Consider the following 20,695-nt stretch of genomic DNA (forward strand, 5'->3'; position numbering starts at 1 on the left):
CATCCCACCCCTGCTGCTGTTCCCTCTCCTGGGAACTGCACTGGGCTGCTGCTCTCAGTCAGATCCCAAAGTCCTGCTCTGGGACAGAGATGCACACGGAGCCCCATGTTTCCCTCCACACATGGAATCCACTGCCACAGAGAGCTTGTGTGGTCTTTCCTGACAGGGTGAGTTTTCCAGGGTATCCACTGCTCCCAACAAGCCTGGGAGCGCTGCAGAGTGCCCTGACTCCAGGGAAGCTCCAGTCTGTCCAGCAGGAAATTCCCTTTCAAACCCCCACTCTTTGCCTCCTTCTAAAGGCCTTAGCCCTCTCCCCTGAGAAGGGATAGGCTTTCTGTGTGGTGGCTGCTGTGGCCAGCACATCAGTTTGTCAAATCTTTACCACATCACTAAGAGCAGAGGCCCCCTGCCTGTCAGAGCTCTGGGGTAGGAACGTGAACAGGAGGGACACAACTCTTTCCTTGTCCCAGTGGACAGGAGGGACACAACTCTTTCCTTGTCCCAGTTTGCTGCCTTGGGCAACTGTCAGCTTTGGCTGTTCCATGGAAGAACCACCTAAAAGCAAGCTCTGATGAAAAGCTTCCTGAATAGATATCCAACTTCTTAATCATTTTCTAAAACATTTCTCACCTCAAATAAAAGAGCACAAAAGATTCAATACTGACTAAGATCTGGAATGTTTGAGTTGTGTGCACTTTGGACCAGCTTGCAGTTTGTGAAACACGTCAGCCTGCTTGTGAGGAAGAGCAGTTCCTTCCTCTGTTGGTATTGTGAGGAAGAGCAGAGCCTTCCTCTGTTGATGTTCTTTGTACCAGCTAAAAGGATACCTTCGCCAAAATATGCCGAGGTCAGGTTCTAGAGGATTCTTTGAGGAGGAAATAATATTTTTATAATTTCAATTTAGAAATTAAGATATTTCTAATTGAATTTTTCTAAACATCTTTCTTGGATAAATGGAGGGGAAAAAAGTCAGTAGGGATGCAAAAGAAAAAAAAATAAATCTGGCAGTACAAGGCTGAGCCAAGACCAACTCTTATTTGAGTTCCAGTGTTCATGTTTGGACAACACCAGGAGAGTCAGAAACAAGAGTCCCAGGCATTCTCTGTGAGTAATTTAAACTCATGTTTAAATCTCCCTTGTCTGTGGCAGATCATTTTACCTCTAGCAAGTAGTTTCTGGTGTCTCAATTCCTAAACAGTCATTTATTATCTCCAGGCCTCTATAACAATGTTTGTTTCAGAGTGAGTGTGGGGTTCTAAGTGCCTGCATTTGATTTGTCTGATACTTGAAAGCAAAGGGACGAACTTAAAACCAGCAAAACAATTTTTTTACAATTGGGAAGAAAATTAGTAATATTTCATTGCTTACATATTAGGAATACTTTCTCAGTCATTTTTACTTTTAAAATTTAGCAATTGGTGTTTGTCTATGACTAAATCTTTGGCATAACACAGCATTTATCTCCTTTGAGTATTTGTTTCCATTAGACTGACCTTCATTTTTCTGTCCTTTTTCTTGTGGGCAACAGTAGAGCAACATCAATATTTTACATTTCAGATAAGGGAATCAGGTTAGTTTTTATTATTACCCCAAGACATTTGTTGTGCAGAGGACCTAAGGGTAAGTTTTATAGCAGATAAAATTAGTAACTACAAATAAACCGCAGGCTTGAAAGGCAGAAAACTCTAGAGGTAATGAATGAAAAAAAAAAAGTTATATGAGAGAATCCACTGCTAGCCATATCAAAAATTCATCCTGTTGAAATACAGATTTTTTTAAAAAATTAGCATGAATTAATGGGAATCTCTATGCAGCAGTTGGATAAAATCCATGTTCTGCTTTACAAGTGCATTGCCATATAAACAGAAAAACATATGCTAAAGAAATATAACAACACAGGTAAACAAAATGCTTACAGTAGCACATACACACAGATTTCTTCATTCAACATGCCTAAATCTGATGTGATTTTTAAATAACATTTGCTATTTTCCTACCTTTTTTTTTTTTGTTGATTGGGGGATTGGTTATTTCCCAGTTGTTAAATGCCAACACTCATTAGATGATTCATGAGCTGGAAAACAGTGTCCTCTTTCCTTATACCACACAGTGTTTGGCTGACAGACTCCCTTCTATGCACATTTAATGGATAAATATTTCAAAGCAATGGTGTTGCTCCCCAGGTTATCCAGCCTTTCTTTAGGCTGATGAGTGAAGCTTGAAGGGGCTGGACCCAAACCCCCCTGGTCACTGCAGGGCTCCCACAGGCACAGCCCCAGCCAGGGGACATGAGCAGGGCTGGGCCAGGGAGGCTGGAATACCATGGATCAGCTGGGGCTCAGGGACACAGCTCCTACAGGGACACTGAGAAAGGGCACAGCACGTCCTCCCCTGGTGCCAGACACCTCTCCTGTCACCCCTTGGTGTCAGACACCTCTCCTGTCCCCCCTCTCCCGTCGGCCTCCTCGGGCAGGGTGCAGGAGGAGGGAGAATCCTGAGGATGAGGGTGAGCAGCAGCAGAGCTGTGCCAGGGCTGTAAGAGCTCCTCAAAGACACAGTTTAGGCAAGGAAAGGGTTACTTGACCCATCCCTTTTTTCTCCTGCAGGTACAACAAGAGTGTTTCTTTACCAATGCAGGTTAACACCAAACAAGTCTGTAATACAATTCTGATTAACAATTCCCAGCCAAGAAAACAGTGATTCATTCATGTGACTAAAACATGAGTTGATCTTGTCTACATTCTCTGCACTCCTGCTTGTAGGGGCATAGAATAGAAGAAAATAAAGATAGTGTAGAAAGTAATCTCACCCCTAAGGAGTTGCAGCTGGGCCAATTATCAAAGATCAGGAACAGGCCTGACTTTACCAGGCCACAGCTGTAAGCAATGAGAAGCAGAGTGCTAGAAAAGAGTGGGGTGGCTGGGTGAGAAGGGAACTGGAGTCAGTGGCTGCTTTGGGAAGAGGAAAGAGTCAGTGCTGTGAGGAGCTGGCCATGAGAAACACCAAGAAGGTGTGGAACTGTTGTGGTAAGGAGACAGCAGTGTGGAATCCCTGCAATAAGATGAAAACACCACAGCCCCAGGTGAATCATGAGGGAAGGGTGAGGAGGGCACTTTCTGCAGGGTCTAAGGTGCAGGGCTCCCTCAGTCTGTAGCAGTTTGGGGAAGCTCAGAGAAGCATCTCTCATCAAATTTCACCTCTGGTGAGGCATTTTCTTATTTTGCATTTGTTTTTACTTTGGTAGTTTAGTGCTGCAACACCTGTGCCAAAACACAATCCCCCTATCCAAGTGGATTCTGAATTTTACATGTGTATTTAATTCTGAAAAGTCTAGAAAATATAGCACTTCTTGTACTGGTTGTTTGGGGCTTATAGGACACTGGCAAAGTCTTATTAATATAAGCATGTTAACTGTGCCTTTAATGCCTAGAAAACCAGTTTGAGGAATGCCTGGCATCAGGACTATTGTCTTGGTGTCTTGGGGAAGATGCACACAGCAGTAAAGTGAACCTTTCCAGATGGGGAGAGGAGACAAGAAAGGGCCACTTTGAAACCAAAGAAATACAGTAAAGTAGGTGCAGTCTGGAGCACGCTGTTGCAAGAATTAAAAGTGTGCATATGTTTGCTTTAAAGTCTAGTTCTAAGTACTGTTATTATGATGAGTGCAGAGAACTCTCAGGAATTAAAACCCCATTAAAAATTCAGAACCTCCAATGTCAATATCTGTTGCTTGATAAAACACAAAACAGTGATTAAAGTATGATTGATAACATGCAACTTCAAAAGTCTGTTTCCTGAAGATGGAAAAAGCAGTGAGCACCCAGTCAATGGCATTACCTGCTATGGCAGCTGTGGTATTGATTTCCAGCCATCAGTCAAAGTGCTGAAAGCAAAGCCAAAGCATCTGTTCTCATCATTCTTCCTGAGCCTCTAGTTCACAGTTAGTCTGTCAACAGGGTACACTCCAAAGTTGCATTTTTTAATAGGCACTCTTCAATTCTCAAGCTGTACACATAGTTTTATTTTCTAATAGTCATTTTTGTTTTCTTTAATTGTGGGACACCTGATCAGCAGGTGTCTCCAGCTCATCTTTTTTTCACCAGCCCACTGAAGGCATAAATTAACTCCTGGGTGAAATGTAAATTAATGTAACAGAGAATTTTAATTTTGATTTGTTTTGGTTTTCTTCTTCAAGAACAAAGCTGCCTTCAGTAAACAAAAGAATTCTTGACAAAAGACCCTTTGTGTTTTTATTTTGGCACATGTGGGGGATGCCTAAGTTAGCAATTAAATCCTTAAGGATACTGTGCTGGATAAATGTGCCTCTCCAAAGAAATGCCATGAGACAACTTGTGTACACTCCAGTCAGCCTCAGCCAGCATTCCTTTCAGGAGCTTTGATTAATATGCACTGGATCCTGGTAAGATTAATGAACTGTGAAGGATATGTGGACACTGTCTCTTCATTTCAAAGACAGAGTGTGAAGAATTTAAATAAATATAACAATTAGATGGGCTACTTTATGAGGATCTGATTGACTGTTTCTGCCTTTCTAAAGCCTATGGGACTTTGACTTGTTTTAGGAGTGATTTTTGAGCATGCAGTTTTTAGGCAGTAGTTATGCTGGTCAAAGCTAGCAGCAAGCCATTATTCCAACAAGCAATTAAGTTTATGCCACATGAGCTGAATAGATTTTTATCAGCTACCAGGTATTACTACAACATTTTAGGAGTACTCTAAAAAGACTAATTTATTGTAATATAACTTCTCTGAAAGTTGCTATATAACAGGAGTAAACCAGAAGAGTAAATGGAAAAAACTCCTGAAAGTTAAAGGAAATTTAAAGAAAAGATCTGGATGCAGCAGTAGATTTTCTGTTACATAGCAATCATAAAGAAAATTTTAATGTCTATCAATGAATTGTAGGTCTCATACCAAGTTTTTTCACCTGCAGTTTTTAACTTAAGTATTTTTTGGCCACTGGAATCTTCCAGAATGCAATCTCAAGTAACTACAGTCAAAATATCTCTGTCAGCCACAGAGAGTTAATTAAGTTCATTCAATGACTAGGAATTTCAATTGTTTCCAATGCTTGTGAGAAAATATTATAGCCTTGCTGAGTTTAAAGTAGTGCAAATATTCATGTGCTGCTGATTAGAAACATTTTAAACTGATATTTACTTCTTTAAATGAAATCTTCTTTCTGTTGCTTTTGCATTTGCTATACTACCTTACCCCTCTCTGTAGGCCTGCTTTACATTTTGAATTTTGTAGGCTATACAAGACTAAAGTATGACAAGGAACCTGGAGACTAAAATGATGTTTCACTCTATGACCAATTGTATGAAATTGACCAATAAGCAGAAATTTCTCATCTCTGTAATAATTATTCATTGTTCCACATGAGCTGACCAGGTTTAGTTGGCATTAGAAAAGCTTTCATACCTGAAAAAGCAGCAATGCTGATAGGGCTCTATCTATTCCTTTTTATTAGGGCTTTATCAGGTAGAAAGCTTATCAGGTCAGGGGTTGAGGATGCTGAGTGACTTATCTGCTCTGAGCTGGTGCCTGGGGGTCACACACAGATATATTTACTATCATAGTATGGGAAAACCAGTCCACAAGCTCTCCTCCCTAAAAGCTCCAGTAAATATTTTGGTCCATGGCTGTAGTTAATCCAGCTCATTGCCTAAATTGTAGAACAAACTTCTGGGCAGATCTAATTTCTACCAGTTTTGACAGGTTCAGTCATTCCTGAGTGAGGCAATTGATCAAATATCACAAACAGCTGAAGGGGAGGGAGCCCCCTGGAACCAGGAAGAAAGCTTTTCCTTGTCCATCAGAGCTTGAATCTCCAGCAATCAATTCAAAATGGCTAAAGTAATTTTAAACTTATCAGTGCTTTTAAAATTACTGTGTTTTAGCTGCATTTGATGATCTTCAATCTCAAAGCACAGGCCACACTCAGGAGAGAGGTTCAAGGTCACAAGCAACAAGACCATAACCAAAGGCCTTTAGATGAAAAATGACATATATTTGTAAATTCCTTTTCCTGACAAACAACAACATAACATCATGGAGCCAGTGATGTTAAATTTTGAAAGTCTGAGGAAACACCTGTCCTGAATTATCTATGTATTTAAAGGTTGGTGTCAATGTATGTCACAGGGCAAATACTTTCTCTGGTCAAAAAGCTGAAAGGAGGAAAAGTGGGCTTTATCAAGCTCTGAACAGAGTAGGACTTTCTTTCCTAGGATATTCTGACAGACTTTTTTTTAATCTTTGCTAACTTTGTAAAAATCATGACATTAAAGAGATCTCAGTTGTCAAATTAGAAATACTTGCTTTGCACAGTTTCAGGTGAGTTTTTCAGAACCAGCCTTTTTCCCCTCAGGCTGGTGGAACCCCTGGGCCAATTTTTTGCTGTCATCTACAACGTATTTAGTGAAATAGCATATGTGTCACTTAGTCATTCATATGAGCAGTACCTGATGGTTCAGAGGTAGATAAACCTGGGGAATTATTGCATTTGATGGACACCCACCAGACTTAAATTTTCATTCTATTGTTCTGCTTATTAATATGCATTAATTGTCATATAAAGCCATCAGTGAAAGTTTGGCTCTTGGAAAAACAAAGGCAAAACTCTTGCTGGCTGCAGCAGAGCTGAGTTTCAGGCAAAGTGAGTAGAAATCCAATCCAGTGGCAATGCTGATACCCTAAGGACTGATCTAGAATAGTGTGAAGAACTCCAAATGGTTCTGTCTAAAAAAAAAAGCTGCTTTCTCTTCTGTGTCTGTCCCACAGTATGTTCTTTGTTATCATCTGTGAATCACCAAACATCCTTTGTGACGTTTATATGGCAGAGCTATAAATAACTCCAACACTTGCACGTTAAACAGAAGGTGATTTACAAAGTGCTGCTCAATCTGACAGCTGTTACTACAGCACAGTCAGAGTAGATTACTTGCAAGTTTATTTTAATTATAGATAGGCCTACACTGAAATACTACAGTCACCTATCCTGTACCAGGACTGCAAAATAGTGGTAAATAATAGAATGAGCTCTGTTTGCCTGTGTAAAAGACACAGCCTTCACAAACGTAACTTGTGTTCAAACATCAAATTGTCACCTGGCTCTTCTCAGCAGATTTCTGATCAAGTGAATTCATATCCAGAATTTGTTAGACTTCTACTCGAAATGTACAGACTATTCAGGAAAAACACATTTAAAAATTATGAAACAAATTTCAACCTTCACCAGGCAAAATTTGCCCTTCAGTCTAAGACCAGTGGGTGTACTCAAATACTAAACCAGCAAATTTTTCTTTGAGGAAAAACTGTCATCAGTAATGGGAATAGTTCTGCATTTGTCCTATGGAAACAAAGGATGAAATGCATCAAAACCCTGTGAATTGCATAAAGCCCTTAAATCACCTGCATGATCCAAAATAAGAACATTATGTGATATGGATCATAACTCTGATCATCAGTAGTGACAGTTATGGGACCATATTTTGAACTGTCTGAATTCTGATCTCTAGAATTGCCTTACTTACAGTAAATACTGGAACTTTTGTAGCAGTCAGAAAAAGTTACATTGTTCTTTCATGAATATGTAATTGTAATAACCTATCAGAATAATAAGTACTTTAAAAATAGTAATGAAAGACAACTTCAGTATATGCACTGTAATACTTGTATACTCTGTGCTTCCTAAAATAGGTCACAGGGAGAGAATCTCTGGTTCAATATTCAATGGTAAACCTGGATAGAAAGTGCTTCCCTTCTCTGAGGGGATGTGACCTTCTAACCAAAAATGACTCAGGAGTAGTTTCAGTTGCTATTTTCAGTGACTCTGTGTTTGGACACATTTTGTCATGAAGTGATTCTTACAACTGAACACCATAGTGAGGTTACGTGTGTTCTGATTCAAGCTTCAAGCTGCAGTGAGCTCTCTGCAGTAGCCTAACTTGTACATATGAATGTTCTTTTGGAAATTTGTGTCAGTCTCTCCACATCCCTGTGGCCCATCAGGGCTGACTTTTAATCCTATGCTCTCTGCTGCTTTGTAGGAATGGTCATTCTAAAGCACATTCTGCCCCAACGTAGATACAGATGGAATCAATTCATTACTGCTTGCCTGCTCTCAGAGTGATCATCAATGCAATGCAGCTGAGCAACACCAATCCCCAGTACATTAACACAAGCTGCATCTTGTTGCCCAGGGGAGGCAAAAGTTTTGGAATCCTTGGAGGCAGGTGCCTCCCTGAGCTGCCTGCAGTCACAGGCAGCTGATACAAAAGCCAGGAACCAGAATGGGACCTTCCATAGTGCTTATGTTACTTATTCCTTTTATAGGATCTTAAAATCCCTAAATGGGATTTTGCGATATAAAATAACTGCCAAACTTAGATTTTGGTGAAAACAAATAATTTCACTGAAGGAAGTAGCGACTTCCAGGATCAGCAGATGAAACAAAGAGCCCACTAAAAGCCTAGGCATGAGATTGGATGGCTGAACACAACATTGAAGGTGAAAAAGGTTGGGTTTTCAATCTAGATTTGCCTAATAAAAGATATAGTTTACAATTATAAGCTCTGATAAACCTCTGGGGTTCTTGAGATCAAAACTGGATTTCATACAACAGACAAATCCTGCTGGATCCAGGTATTTCCAGATGAAAGGAATACACACCAACACAAATCTGCTCAGAAAGACAATTTTCATGCACTCTTTTGAGGGTTTACTGCTCATTGCAGAGAGTTGTAACTCTTTATGTTTAGAAAGGTAGGTAAGGTAGCAATAGAGTCCCTCAGTAAAAACAGTTCTGCTACCAAACTGGCAGTGAAGCCTGATCCAGAGCCTGAGGAAAGATGCATCCCCAAGTTGAGTGGCTTGCTTTTGAACCCTAAGCTAAAAGTAGTCCTTTGTATTTTAAATCCTCTTCTTAAATAAAGTTAAATCCTTATTATGTCTAATATTTAGAAAACTTAAAACAAGTAATTTTTCATTAAAAGGGTGGGAATTTTTAAACATTAGTCACATTTTCAGGCGCTTGCAAAGTAACTTTATAGAATGCAATATGGATTTTTGAAAGCACCCTTATTTTTATATTTCTTTTCAGGATCAGTAGCTAAATGTTATTTTTGGTATTAGAAGATTTGTTTTCACCTGAAAAGGGTAGTACAGGAGACCTGAAAACTGTATTGTTCTCTTGACTATGAATTTTATCTCACAAGACATCTTTTTTTTACAGCACACCATTTTATTTCCTTGGAAACTTTGACACCAGTCACTTCACAAGGAGAAACAGGAATCTTCTGTCACTCAGAAGAGAAAGGGGTAAGGAAAGATCTATTTTAATTCGTAAATGGAAGGTTGGATGAGTCTTTCTTAGAAAAAGAATTCCAATTTAGGTCTACCTTTAACGAAGAACTTCAAACACACAGCTAATATGAAGTGTTGGAGTCAGGGCCATTGGAATCAAAGTAATCATGAAGACCTCATAATGCTGCAAATGTGCATCTACCTCACACAATGTGTACTAAAGAATTATTTTATTCTAATATTTCAGTGGTTTTGGTAAAAACATTCACATATGTAATTCAAATAATCAGAAAATGTTCATACATGTGTATTTCTGTGTTTCAAACATGCAGGGCTGAAAAAGGTGGAAGACTTTTCCACACATCACATGACTGAACCTTTCTCTGTCTATAATTCTCAAAAATAACTGAAGCTTCATAAACCCACTTAGCTGATTTTCTTCTTTTCCATGAAAGCAGTTGCATTCAGCTTTACAGGTAGAATTCTAGATGCTTGGTATGAAGGCTAAGATTTTTGTTAAGCAGGTTTATTGTTGGTTTATACTATGCCAATACATGAGCAAGATCAATCCATAAAGGGAGTCATACAAGAGGAGGTAAAACCTCCCACCTTGTGCTTTATTTTAATTTGTTTCATTTTAATATTGTTGCCTTAAAAAATATTTAGAAGGCTCAACAATCAATTTTTAAAGTGTTAAAAGAAGTGTGTGTGTGTGGTAGGGGGATCTTTCTGTAGCAGACAAAGGCTCATGGATTACACGGCATCTTGGCAGGGAGGGCTTGATTTGTGTCTGGACAGTTCCTGTTTCCAGGGGGAAGGGATCCAGCTCTGAACCTGCTCTAGAGGTGCACATGCACAGAGCCTACACTGGCCACCAGCAGCCAGTGCCATCTCAATGACAGTTTTTCTTTTTCACACCAAATTCCAGATTAAGAGGAGTTTTGTCCTAGTGAGCTACAGCTACTCCAGTAGGTTAAGATCAGGCACTGCCTGCCACCTCTGCTTATGTTGCCTGTAAATTGATCTTTATATGTTTGAAAGTTCAAAGAAAATTTTGCAGATACTAACAGGCAGGCAGGAGAGGGAGAAAGTATTTCATTTCAAGATCTGATTGGGGTTTAAGCTATTTTTTTCACTTTCACTCTACATGATGCAATTCTTTTCAGGCTTTCCTTCATGCTAAAGGATGACATCTATTAACTGGAGTGACATAATGCAGGCATTTGCATGCAAGGGATTAATTTAGTCCTGGTCAAACCTTGTGAAATGCTGAGCACCAAAAGCCAGTGCAAAGAAAGGATGGCATTGCAGGGCTACTCCCTGTATGTTTTCCTAAGCAATTCCTTCTGCCTTTCATGTTAACTCGGTGGTGTATTTCACTCTTGATTGAGGGAAATTCTTTGCTATAAAACAAAATAGATTGTATCTATTGGTACAGCAGTAATGGCATCTACATCTTTGTTTTAGGGATTTGTTTTTCTCTTTAAGACCTATCTTGGCCCAATGCTGGTAGCTTGAAAATTTACTGACATATTTTCTTTCAACTACTTGAACTCAGAATTTGGAACTGCATCCAAGTACAGGTGTTTTCAAATACTTTATAAAAGAATATCAAACTCTGTTTGGCACTCAAGAAATATAGAGGCAATTTTTGTCTTTTTAAATACATAACAATAATGGACTGTTTGCTCATAATTACAGTGACAAGGTCATCAGAATCTGAAAGGAAGTCATACACTGACTGTGCTCTGCTGTCTCCACACTTACAACTTGTTATTTCAAATTTAAAATGTTCTATAAAATTCTTTGAGAAACCTCTACATCTCTCTGAAAAAACCAAAAGAGATTTTTAAGCCATGTAAGACCTTGAACTGCTTGCAAATCTAATGCCATATTGGATTATCTCTTTTGTCTCCCTTTTGCTGATTGGAAAGAAGCATTTCTCCCTGAATGCCAAGGACAGTTCTGCAAAATTGGCTGAACAAATGAACCAATAACCCCAACCTGTATAAGAAAAAGAATACAGAGAAAAATGGTTCTCTGACCATGTATACAGAGAGACAGGAAGAGGAAAAAAATTATATTTTTCCTTAGATATTGTCTCTGACATTTTCAAGTAACTGATACTTGAAGAGTAAAAGCAAAAAATGTTGCCTTGAAAATGAAATAAAAGCTATTTAAATGCCAAATCCTAGTCACAAAACCTTAGTGCTTCAGAGGCTGCAAGGCTGACCTTGAGAGGCTGTGCTGCAGCATGGGGTGGGAGGAGGGAATGATGGAGGAGGCGCCCTCAGTGCTGTGCTCTGCCTGTCCTGAGCCAGCCCCAGAGGGCAGTGGGACCACACAACCTTGTGGTGCTGGGAGAATAATCTGCCTGCACCAGCTGCTCCCAAACAGGGCCTGTGCTGGCTCTGGCTCTGGTTAATTTGGCCCTCTGTGTGTGTGTGCCCTGAGACACCATTTACCACAGAAAAAAATTTCCACACAACGTTTTGAAGAGATGAAAATTTACTTGTTGTGAAGTTGAAATCTGCTTGGATTTCCTTTCTGCTGAAGTGTGACCGCTGGTCACAGCGGGCACAGAGCTGCCATGGGCAGCAGCAGCACCCATCGTGTCTGAGCATGGCTGGGGGACAGCACAGGGCACCCACTGCCCCAGCAGCAGCTTGGATGTGACAATATTGGGTGTGGGTTTGGCCATCCCACTGACCTCAAGGCAGAAAATGATTCTCAGTTCAATCCATTTACTGGTAGAGTTGTAGGCTTAGGGGTTTTGTCTCTGCTGAAAAGTTTTGCTTTCCTATTTGGCAGCTCTCCTGCATTATTCTGCCTCACTTTCTCTGCCACTGCAAACCACAGTGAAATCCTGTATATCAATTCCTGCTCTACACACTGTCTTTTAGAAACCTGAAAATTGAGCTCTCTGTGCAAAATTCTGCTGCACATTGAGAACAATCACTCTGTAGCACAGGCAGGGTGGTGCTCCCTGCCCCACTGGTGTGCCAGGAGAGCACCACAGCATATCTGGGGCACAGCTTCAAGCCTTACAGTCCTTGAGACAAAGGACTGAAACTTGCATTCAGTGCCCAGGAGAAACTCCAGTGAAAAGAGTTTCAGTCCTGAGCTTAGAGGGAAAATCAGCTGCAAGTCTAAGAGCTGAGGTGGAGAGAATATCTTCCTTGGGTACCAGCCTCCCCATTTGAATCAGAATTTCTGCAGGGCTGAGATTTCTGGATATGGTTTCAGGGTGTCAATAAGAAAAGGGGATCCAGGATGAGAAAAGTAAAAGAACCCAAATAATATTTCTGGAATGGTCCATTTTGATCATGTAGGAAACCTAGGTTCTAAGTATGGCTGCTCAATATTTTGTTAAGAGCCATTATATGCATTCATAAATCTGTCACAAATTGATTCTCCTTAATTTAATTTTTCAATTAAATTATTTATGCTTTTTATTTACCATTGGAAAAAGCAAGGGGAAAATAGGTTATATTTAAAAACTCAATTTAAAAAAGCAGTCAAGTGCTTAGTTCTGAAGTTTCTTGCTTTTATTCTTGAGGAATAGTATTTTGGTAGTTTTAATTTAATTGACAAATTCCAGAACGATCCTGAAACTACATCAAGCTGTCTTCATTTCTTGACATAAGTGAAGGGAAAAAAATTAACTTCCAGTCTGTGTATTGATTCTTTGGTCTGAAAACAACAGATTTATATTTCATATTATCTAGTTTACATTATAATTAAGACTGATATGCTAATCGGTCTGCTTCAAATCCTCTTCTAAAGTGTCTCATAAATCCTGCTTACTTTCCTTTCCTAATACTGATAGGAAAAAATAATTACATTTACAAAGCAATCTATCTGAATCCACCACTCAAGACACATTTAATAAAAGACAGGAAATCTATGGGCAGAACATGACTTTCTTTATAAGCTGTTATGTTCTTGTTTCCTCCCAGACATGCACAAAGGAAGTGCAATGCCCAAAGGTTGGATGAAATTTAGCTTTTACCAGATGATCCAGCTTGTGAACCAAATTACCCTCAAATTAGCTTTGTTTGACCAGCTGTAGCTTCCCCTCCCTAATGAATGCCAAATTTCCAAGGTGAAGCAGGAGCTGAGACCCCCCCAAGCTGTGGGATGCTCGTGCCCTTTGAATGAGCAAACTGCTCTGGGGGGGCTGCAGAGGGAGCAAAGCCCGAAGGGCGCCAGGGAGCTCCCTGGGAATCACCAGGTGTGGTGGCTGGAACCTGTTAGCAAAGGCTGCCTGGGACTTTGAAACATTCACCTCAAACAGCCTGAGCAGACAAGACACTGGCTGAAAGCCACAGGGAGCTCCCTGCATACATTTTACTAACACAATTAAATACTTGTGAATTTTACAGTATGTCAAATATATGCACCCTACACTGGAAACATGCCTCCTCCAATTTTTCCTTTGTAGGAAATTTCTGTCACAAAACATTTTATTCAGCACTTAAAGTATTCTACCGAATTTTTTTTTTGCCACAAGAAAATCTGCTGAACTTGAATATATTTCTGTCACCTTTAATCTTTGTATAATATTGTTTAGACCATTTACATTTCCCATTTTGTTCTTAAAACTATCCTTCAAAATAGAAGGTTTTTATTTGTTGTGAAGAAATGTGATCATCTAGCTAATAGATACTTTACTCCAGAAAGCAGAATCCCTGTGGTTTTGCATAAGGGCTGTAGAAGTGACTGTGGAATGAGATGGCTGCCAGGACCAAGACAGCACCTTTCCTCCTGATCTCTCATCTCTAGAGTTCTGTTTACAGCACATTTTTCACCCAGAATTCCATCATTTAGCTGGTCCCCTTGTAAATTTTAAGAATCCTTTGCCCTACTGTGGCCACTTTGCAAATGGCAATAACGAATTTTGTGTCTGTTATCAGGTGTGATATATACATAGTGTTTAGCCTTGTTCCTGATGAAAAAGTGAAAAGTTCTTACATCTATGGTATGTAAGCTCTGTTTGTCATGGTTTTTCCTGCACTGCTTTAATCACAACTCCAATTGTGTAAAAACAACAGAGCTCTTATTCTGAACACTGTGGGGAGACTTGATTTTTTCATGAGGCTGCAGTAAGAATACATTTCTATTTTGAAATAGGATATGTAGATATTTCTTTAAGGATTATGCTATTTGCATATTTGAAGAACACATGAAGGGTCACTTAGATAGACATCCATACTGTAATGAACTAAATAAACACTTAGTGTTTCTGGCATAGGAGAGAAATTAATTTCAAAAAGAGCTTCTTGGCACTGTCTTAGATAAATAGCACTTTAAAAAATTGCCAGATGTCAAAAGTACAAAAAGTAAAAGTAAGTCATTACACTTAAACTACATTATGATGTTTGATTATGTTGCTTTACATTTAAAGTAGCCAATAATATGCAATTATCTAAAGCTATCTAGTGGAATGTAGAGCATAATTCTAGAAGAGGAATTCTTGTTATGAAGGCAATCTGAGTTTTCAGTAGGAACGAAAGGTATTCCTATAACACTGGACATGTCATTTTTTTAATGCTGGGAGGCTTGATGGTTCCACCACTTAAACTCCATCTATACACAAATATCCATCTGGCAATTCACCCAGTGAGGTGCCTAGAGACACAGGCAAATATTGTCTTACAAAAAGAGAGATTTATTCTGTAATCCTAGATTTTCATATCTCTGGAAGTTGAGTAGGAAGTCAGGTCTACAGTACGTCCAACTCATGCTGAAAGAACACAGGTGCAAGCACAGAGCAGTAAATTGCACTATGACTTCAACAGATCTCAAAGGCATCAGGGCTGCTAAGCAGAATTGTCCACCTCTACCCTTCCCCTGAGGTTTCCAAGACATCCCTGAAGGGGAATGCATCAGTCAGAGGGAGCTGGGGTATGGGTGCCCCTCGTTCTTCACCACTTTATGCAGTAGCTTGAATAAATAAAACTTCACTATAAAAGAGTAAAAAAACTCCAAAGTCAAAAATATTGAGACAGCAAATCAAACTATGCAAGTAAAATGAGTATAGCAAATAAATAATAGATGTTAATTGTTTGGAAGTTTTCCCATCTAAATGTTAAAAATGTACAGCACTGATTTTTCAAGAGATTCCCTTCTTTTGGTTTTATCATTTGTGACAGTAATAACCAACCTTATCTCCTCACACATGGTTGAGAATATCAGGTGAATATAAATCAAAACCTCCCTGCAAGGCCCGAGCTCCAGAGAAGTTCACATTCAGCTTTGATCCAAACCCTGGAGATAAAGCTCACTTCCACAGAGGATTATTTTTGGTCTGAGTTTACAGAGAACTACTCACATTGTGAACATATGCAGTAGATATCTAGGCAAAAAAAGAGACTCCTGAGTTCTAGAAGTCCAAATATCAGCGCTAGTGTGGTAACAGTTAATGAATTAAATTAGAATTATCCTGAAATGCTTAATAGAAATACTTGAACACCAGCAAGTGTTTGGTACAGAAGCAGTGAGACCTGTCCTGCAGTATGTGAGGCACTGCAAGCTCTCAGATGTGCTGTTGTCTGGCAAATGGACTTTAGATATTCCAGCTGCAAAGAATTATTTAGGAAAAAAGTAATCTTCATATCCTTGCCTTCTATTCTAGAATTATAGGAAGCCACTGCATATTCAGTGTATATGAATCAGAAGACTGGATGATTTCGTTTATTAAATAAAATTAATGGTCAGCTGACATGTAATTAATCAATCAATTATTTTATTGTAGTCTACTGGAATTTTGAAATGCCAACCCCTGAAAGTAGGCTTTAGGAAATGATTTGTTGACTATCATCTGTTGATCGAACTGAAATTAAATAAGGCCAGAACAATTCTACAAAATAAGGTTTTCTGTGTAAAGTGGAATTCTCACAGCAAACAGTTGCTGACAGCTATTCTGAACACTCTGACATGCACAGCCCCAGGTTCCCTGTCAGGTGAAAACTGCATTGGGCTCCTTTGGGGTTGCTGTGCTGTTTGTTTGTTGGTTAGGGGGTTTTCCTAGCCAAGGGCAGCAGGACCTGGCATCTCTGAGGAATTCCTGACTTGTGCATCAGGAGGGTTCTGAGTCAGCACTGAGTGACAGCACCCCCACTGCCCCAAAAGGAGCATCAGGAGCTGCTCAGGGTGTGCTCAGCCCCACTGCACTGCCTGGGGCTGCTCCAGTGAGAGGAGGCAGCTCAGGGGCACTGCAGGACTGCTGCAGCTGGCACAAACCCCCAGCCTTGCCTTGTGCTGCAGAGCTCCAGGAGGGAGGGAATCCAAAAAGGCCAGAGCCACCTGTCCTTAACCACAGACAGGGAAATACTCCCTTAAAGAACCATTCCTGCTAGTGCCATGCCAGGTTTGTATTCAAAGTGCATTTCATTTCAGATTAAGTGGTACAGACTTTAATGATTTACTTCAAAAGAGTTTGCAGAATATAAACATTAATGCATTAATTAATAGAAATCATAATACAATGCAAATACAATTAGTTTAAGGCCAATCTATGTTTAATGACATAGCAGTTATCAAAGCTCAATTACTCTAATTAGAATTTTATTCACTGAGGCACATTTCATTCAGTAAGTGTTTGCTCAGCACTTTACAGAATGAGTCCCAAAGACTAACAGTGATTTAGGTTGAGGTTTTTTACTGAGTTTCCTATTTACATATCCTAAAAAAATAAATGAGATGGTATTTATCTGCCTTTTAATAAAGTACTCAATAATTTTTGCACACTAGTGGCAAAATACCTCCATAATAACAGTCTGGGAAATTAACTCATGGTTATCTTTTATATTTGATAAAATGCTGCTTGTGTCTCTCTTCAGTCAGGGAGATGTTTCTCACTACAAACCTCTCTGCAGCTTTTATATATAGCCACTGACATGTAGTACTAAAGTGCATTCAGCTTACTAGGAATTTATTCTGTGTCAGATTGAATTTTTTTCCTTTTTATTGAATGCAAGTGAAACAGTAACAACTCAACTTATTGCAATAAAATTATTTGCTTCATCTTGGTAAAGTTACAGCTTTTAAGGGCATTGGCTCCTTCTCAGATGAGGCTGCCAACCATGTAGAGAAGGGGAGGACAGGGGATGTTGTATAATTTATTTTCCAGCAAGTCCTTTGACCCAGTCTGTCATGGTGTCCTTAAAACCAAATTCATGGGAAAAGGATGAGATAGGGATGGGTGAAAAACTGGCTGCAGTGCTAAAGCGAAGCACTGTGACCAATGGTGGGGTTCCTCAGGGAATAGCAGTGGGATCAATGTCCTTTAATGTCTCCAGCAGTGAGCAGGAGGGCTGGAGTGCCCTCTCAGCAAGGATGTGCACGGCCCCAGACTGGACAGGCTGGAGACATGGGCTGAGCAGAGCCTGACTAAATTCAGCAAGTAGGATATCTTCCATCTCTGAAGGGATCTCATGCAGCACTGCAAGCTGCAGATGCTGCTCTGCAGGAAGGTGTTGAACTTTAAAAGTGAAACTACAGCAGGGTTCCCACCAAGGTTAGAGAATCTCTGTGAGCTGCTCAAGACAGCTGAATGTGGCTCTTTGCAACCTGTTCTATTTAGACTTGCTTTGAGCAAAGGATCAAACCAGATATCCTCTGAAGGTCCCTTCCACAATAATTTTTGGTTCTGTGACTCTGTATTGCTTGTTGTATAGTGCATTTTGTATGCATGAAGACTTTGAAGAATGCAGCATTTTTAAAGTTTTAGTTTAGGTAATTATTATGCACAGTTCTATAGTATGGCTACTACAATGTCATTTTATTTCTTTTCTCTCTGTCAGTGACTCTTCCCACTCTGAAAAAGGACCATTTAACTGACTTTGTCTCCATGGTAGTGGCACAAACATTTTTAACAGTTTCTCTAATTTCTCACTAAAATACTGATCAGTGCTTTTGTGCACCTTCTATGCAATAAAAAGGCAGCATAAGATTAACTGTATGAGAAGTATGTGAAAGAAATATGACAAGGCTCTCAAAGCCACAGCCCTTAAAAATGGGCTTCTCATATTAAGGAATGAGCTATATTAATTTAAAGATCTCTCTTTCAAATAATAAGTAATGAAATCCTGAAATAACTGACTTCACTGCAAGGGCTGGTGCTATGACCCTGCAGGTGTTACTCTGGACCACCATGTAGAAGTGACCTGTAGCAAATTGTTCACTACTCTCCTTTCATCTCTGGTAATATTTGATCCCCACTTGTAGTAAGTTTTGAAGCTTGCCTGTGAATATTCTAAATGGAAACCAAGCAGCCTTTCTAATACAGCCCAGATCCACTCCCCTTCCATGTAATCTGCTCCTCCAGGTGTATCTTCAGCCCAGCCTGGCGAGGTTTGGGTTTTTTCCTCACAGAAGAATAGCAAATTTAAATAGAATGCCAACTGGCAGCCAAAAGTCCTAGGAGGTGGTTCTGGAGCCAGGGATTACTGACTCAAGGGGATGTTCTGGCCACACACCTGCTTTCCCAGAAATGCCATCTCCAGCTGCACAGGGACACAAAGCAACAGGCACAGACCTGAAACTGCGCCCACAGGATGCACATATTCAAGGAAAAGCATTCAAATTAGTGTACCTTGAAAAAGAGAGCTGACTAATAGGATTAAAGCTCAGCATTACTCGAAAGCATAAAGTCAGTTATAAAAATTTTAGGAACTGAAGTCAACCATTCTAACTTTTCCCTATAAGCTATTAAATCATTTATTAATTTTACGCATCAGCTCTGCAAAGCTGTTAAATAACAATCAGTGGTTTTGGTCTGCTCAGCCACCTAATGGGCCTGAATTGGATTTTTTTGCTGGTATTGTGGGCATTTTCTGTAACAAGGAGAGCCTGTGAAATGGGGAGAATTGAAAACATGTCTTAAAACTGGCTTGGTTTAGTTACAATGACTTTAAGAACACTGCAAGAGATAGAATTTTGTATTCATATGACAGGCATGTAATGTTACATCACCACTAAAAGATAACAGAGAATCTATTAGCAGTAATAATAGAAGTGTCTTACTTTTAAAAAAAAAAAAATATATATATATCTACTTTAAATGTGCACTTTTCACAATGAGAAAAATCTTTTTTAAATTCATGTTTTGACCATGGATTGGTAACTTTTCTGCAATTGAGTAAAGTCCATCTATTGAAGTCTAAGTAGGATTATTTTCATATAAATTTATGCATAAATCTATGTGTGTGTGCACATATTACAATGCAGTATTTTATTTAATATATTTTGCACAGCTGATAAAAATGGTATCAAATAGCCACATATAATATTAAAGAGTAGTATAATATTCAAGAACTTTTCTTGGGAGAAGCTGATCTAATTCTTCTGAATTAGAAGCTGAATTCTAATACTAATTTTATATATACTAATATATAAAATGTGAGGGAATATTATACCTGACTACATTTCCTGGTCATTGAATATATTTCTGTTTCTACTCTTATTGTTACTGTTGGTGCCAAAAGACCTTAATTGCAGGCAGCTTTTTTGACAGCAAATGCTGGATGTCTGCAATTTTGGTTTTGTCAAGGTAATGCATCTTGTAGCCTGACAGTGCAGAACAAAGGGGACTTTCAGTTCTCTGTTCTATAAATTGGTCTGAACCGTGGCTTAAGTCATGAATGGCTTATTGGGCTTTCTCCATTCATCAGATGATTGTATTTAATGCTCTGCTATTAATCTTCTCAATCAATAAATAAATAATAAATCAATATCTTCACCAAATTTGCTATTAGAAAATTATCATGGGAAGAAGATCCTCTGTCACAAGTGTGCTCCTTGGTAATCATGGCCATGCTGTGAATGCTGGTATGGAGTAAGTTCAAAAGTTACCAACACTCCTAAAAATGTCATTAGAAAAGCTTGTCTGAAAAGGAAAAAAAATTTTAAAAAATAGGGGAAAGGAACCTCTTGTTTTTTGTTTAGGAAGCGTGATTGTGCAAAGCATTATACAGGAAAGACTCAATATCTGCTTTCCACAGGGTGGTCATTGAGATGCTCAGTTCCTTCCGTGATTGCCTGATTGCCTGCAAGGCTGAAAGAAAAGAAAAATAATCAAAGAGACCAAGTTTGCATCTTTCAAGATAAAGAGAAGCAGGGCTAACAGTTCTCTTTCTGCATGGGCTCCACAGCAAGGGCACTTTTTGCTTCTTTCAGTGTGCTCTGTGCAGGCTGCTGATGGCCAAAGTGGTGTCGCTGGGGAGTGCACAGCCCTCCCAGTCCCTCCTCAGGCCTGCACCACCACTGCTGCTGCTCTGCTGGCCATAAATAAAAGGTCATTGGCTGTGAAAGAAACATCACTTTGTTTCCCACTCAGTCTTTTATGCCTTTTAGATTGAAA

At 39.4% G+C, this 20,695-nt stretch overlaps 1 protein-coding gene and 1 long non-coding RNA gene across 5 annotated transcripts in view; one reads left to right on the top strand and one right to left on the bottom strand.

Annotated features, from left to right (window-relative positions):
- The window catches only part of SHISA9 (shisa family member 9), a 176,916-nt gene that overhangs the window by 122,959 nt on the left and 33,262 nt on the right, over nt 1-20,695 (bottom strand). The window lies entirely within an intron of this gene.
- Nucleotides 2,931-20,649, top strand: LOC135453952 (uncharacterized). 2 transcript variants are annotated; one of them, XR_010441996.1, is made up of 3 exons: nt 2,931-3,010; nt 9,260-9,345; nt 20,337-20,649. It is a non-coding gene; the product is annotated as an uncharacterized LOC135453952 (long non-coding RNA). The 2 variants fall into 2 exon arrangements; XR_010441997.1 differs by having other exon boundaries at nt 2,956-3,082.

This window comes from Zonotrichia leucophrys, chromosome 14 (assembly GCF_028769735.1).
Source record: "Zonotrichia leucophrys gambelii isolate GWCS_2022_RI chromosome 14, RI_Zleu_2.0, whole genome shotgun sequence".
NCBI lineage: Eukaryota > Metazoa > Chordata > Aves > Passeriformes > Passerellidae > Zonotrichia > Zonotrichia leucophrys.